Below are 4,137 nucleotides of genomic sequence, written 5' to 3'. Positions count from 1 at the left end.
GAAAGAGTTCAGTGTCCATGACTAAATAGTCAGGTATTATGTGTTTTAAGAATTCTGTGGCACACCAGTTGAAAATCACTGCTTTAAAGTCGTCGGTGCTCTTGCTCTTTCCTAGGCAACTTCAGGGCCTAGGAATCTGAATAGTCAACCACAAATTGCAGACCTGCAGAAAATATACTTCAAGATTTCCAAAAGAGGAAATCAAAAGATTTTTAAAATGGAGGAAAATTAGGAAAATTTTTTGCTAACAGATCCACTTTAAATGAATGACTAAAGAAAGTTTTTTAAACAGCAAATATTACATGGTTGAAACAAAATTATAACACCATCCCACATGGCTCTAAATATACTAGTATGTAGAGAAAATATTTATTATATTCATAAGTGGGGGATGTAAAAAGACATAAAAACAAGTAAGATTTCTATATGTCACTTAAACTGGTAGAACAACAATGCCAAGTAGACTGTGATAAGTTATGTATATACTGCCCTCATTTGCTGCCCTCATCTCCCCTAACTGCCCTCTCCTCCAGGCCTGGTTCCCCTAACTGCCCTGCCCTCCAGGCCTGATCCCCTCTAACTTCCCTGCCCTCCAGGCCTGATCCCCTCTAACTGCCCTCCCCTGCAGCCTGGTCCCTCCCAATTGCCTTCTCCTGCCAGCCTGGTCGCCCCCCACTGCCCTCCCCTACCAACCTGATTTGCCCCAACTGCCCTCCCCTGCTGGCCTAATCGCCCACAACTGCCCACACCTGCCGGTCATCTTGTGGTGGCCATATTGTGCCCACATGGGGTCGGCCATCTTGTGCGAGGGCATGACAGTCAATTTGCACATTACCTCTTTATTATATAGGGTAATGTAATACCTAGAGCAACTACTGATAAAACTGAACAATGAGATAAATTTAAAAATGCTATAGATAAATTAAAAAGGAATTCTAAAAATGGTTACAAAAAATCAAAAAACAAGAAAAAGAAAACAAAAACAAAAAAATAGAATAAACCGAAAACAAAAAAGTGACAGATGTTTCATTTATCTATTTTGTTGTGCTTATGTTATTAGTAAAATAACTACTAGAGGCTCAGTGCATGAAAATTCATGCACTGGAGGGGGTTCCCTCAGCCTGGCCTGCCCCCTCTCACAGTCCGGGAGCCCTCAGGGGCGGGAGGCGACCCAGTGATCAGGAGAAGGTGACACCCCCATCACACCTCTGTTGCTGCCACTGCTGGCAGTGCAAGCCTTGGCCGACCCTGGTTACCTGAGCCTCGGGTGGCCCTGGGCGGCTGGGCATCTGTCATCTGTGGCTTGCCTGTACCTCGGGTTGGCCCTGGGTGGCTGGGGGGCTGAGGGTACTGGGGGACTCCAGGGGCAGGTGCTGTGTGCCTGCTACCCTGGAGGGCTGAGGGGACTGTGCACTGCCATCTTATGGCTGTGGGCACCACCATCTTTGAGGGCGAGGCAGTCAATCATTATGTTCCCTCTTTATTAGCTGTGGGCACCACCATCTTTGAGGGCAAGGCAGTCAATTAGCATATTCCTCCTTATTAGCTATAGGCGCCACCATCTTTGTGATGGTGTGAGGGTCAATTAGCATATTCCCTCTTTATTGGATATCATGAAATTATTGCCTAGTCTAAATTTGTAAATATTTATTCTTACGTTTTCTTTTGTGTGTGTGTGTGATTTTGTTGTTGTTGACAGTGTTACAGATATCCTCCATTTCCCCCTTTGCCTCTCTCCACCCAGTTACACTTATGTTTTCTTCTAAGATTTTTCTAGTTTAGGCTTTTACATTTAGATCTTTGATCCATTTTGATTTAATTTTTGTGTTGGGTGCAAGGTAAGAGTTTAACCCTTGACACTCTTATTGAAAATAAATTTACCATAAATGTATTTATTTCAAAATTCACAATTTATTCCATTTATTTATATGTTGATGTTTATACTAATACCACACTCTCTTGATCACTGTAGCTTTGTAGTAGGTTTTGAGTTTGGGAAATGTGAGTCCTCCAAATTTGCTTTACTTTTTCAAGATTGTTTCGGCTACTCTGCATTTCTTGCATTTCCATATGAATTTTGGGAGCAGCTTATTTATTTCTGCAAAGAAGTTTGTTGGTATACTTATAGTGTGGGCAAAAAGGGGCCACATTCTAACAAGCACAGGGAAGGCCTACATGGCAGACCTTACAAATTTAGAGACCACATGGGATAGACTGAAATTGAAATTTACTAACTAAAGCAGTTCATGGCAGGTAGTCATGTGCTAGGCCAGTATTTTTCCTTAAGAAAGGTCAATCTTTGCCTTATCTGAGCTTGTCTGTTGTCTTATTTTGCATCTAAGATAACATATCTGTTAACATACCTTTGGAATATCAAATTTATTTATTTTTTCCTAACAAAGGTCAATCTTTGCCTTAAGTGAGTGTTGTGAAAACCCAGGCAAAGACAAGACAGGAGGAGAAATGGGTGGCTTCTTTTTAAATATGGCTTTTCAATTGAAATTGCTTTCTGAGAGTCTGTACAAAAACTTTTATTGCATAAATGAGAGCCTAAACTCATTAGGCTCTGACGATAAGGGGCACTTCCTTCCTCCAGCCTGAATCTTGGATTTGGTGAATAAGTTCTCGCCTTTTTAGCTCACAAGTTTGCATGGCACTAAAAAGTTTTATGTTAAATAAAAAGTTTTTATGTTAGTAAAAAGTTTAATTTCTTTTAAGTTTATAGCTGGATTAAATGAATATCTTTAGCTTATTTAAATGACCATCACAGGTAGTAACAATAAAATGTAGCTAGATACACATCAATTGAGAAATTGGGTGTGTTTAGTAGACAGTGTGTACAGGTAGAAGAAAATGAGGAACAAGCTAAGTTAAAGAATGAGAAGGGAAGAGCCATTTGCAAGAATGGGAAAGAGGCCAAAGAAAATTTATGAAAATCTGTGCCTGAATCAAACAGGAAAAAATAATGGCTATTAACTGAATAGTATGAGCTTTCATGCTATTAAAATTTACTATAAATTACTGTTTTGGGATCACTGTGCTAAAGAACAAGTGACATTTTGTTTAAAAAAGAAAGAACTAGTCCTCGTACTGGGCTCTGTTTTACTTCAAAGTCATTTTCCAAGGAATAATATAAGAGCCATTTTGAAATATGACATTTCAAGCCTGGGGTTTCATGTCTATATATAGTTTATCTCCTACATTAAAAAGAAAAGATGTTTTCATGAAATTTTACTCACCTGTTAGCAACGTGCATGCATTTTAAAGTTGAGAAATTCTGGAGCTTCTTATCAAAACACCTCCATCTGCATCCCCAGCTTCTTAGCAAGGAATGCAAACATGCACACAATGAGCTCATTTAACTAATATTTCTTGAGATTTGAAATGGCAATGCTATGTGGACTTACGCAGCACCAGGTCCTGGGCCTGGACTTGCGCAGCACCAGGTCCTGTGTCTGGAGAAGTTAGATTCCAGGTAGTGAGATAAAAATAAAATATCAGAAGCTCATAATGACGCAGTTTAAAAATCTATTGTGTGGGAAGAGATTAACCAAAAAAACTTATGTGAATATATGAATAACCCATGAACACAGACAATAGTGTGGTAAAGTCCTGGAGGATGGAGTACAGGGTGGAGGGGATCAATAGGGAAAAAAGAAGACCATCTGTAATATTTTCAACAATAAAGGTAAATTAAAAAAAAAACAATGTTAAACATATTATTAGATGTAAAAAATATGAAAGGTGTAAAAATAACAGTAATTATAAAAGTGATAACTGTAGTGGCAGTCATTTATTTAAAAAATCTATTGTGCAGCTTCATACATCTGAACTAGACCAAACCAAAAGACTGAGTACCTGTATAAAAGGTGGAGATGTTTTAGAGGAGCTATGGGGGTAGTGGCTAAAAAGTCAGGTGAAATGAGAATGTATCATGTTGTACAAAGACCCAAATATTCTTTATGAGATGGGGGCTTGAGAAAAGTTCTCAGATAAGATTGCCAGTATCCCATTAAATTATAAAGCAGCAAGCATATTTGATCCTTCTGTTTGCAGTGGTCGGCAAACTGCGGCTCGCAAGCCACATGCGGCTCTTTGGCCCCTTGAGTGTGGCTCTTCCACAAAATACTGACTTCT

The sequence above is a fragment of the Myotis davidii genome, unplaced genomic scaffold, assembly GCF_000327345.1.
Source record: "Myotis davidii unplaced genomic scaffold, ASM32734v1 scaffold309, whole genome shotgun sequence".
In the NCBI taxonomy this organism is placed as follows: Eukaryota; Metazoa; Chordata; class Mammalia; order Chiroptera; family Vespertilionidae; genus Myotis; species Myotis davidii.
This window is presented reverse-complemented; position numbering follows the sequence as displayed.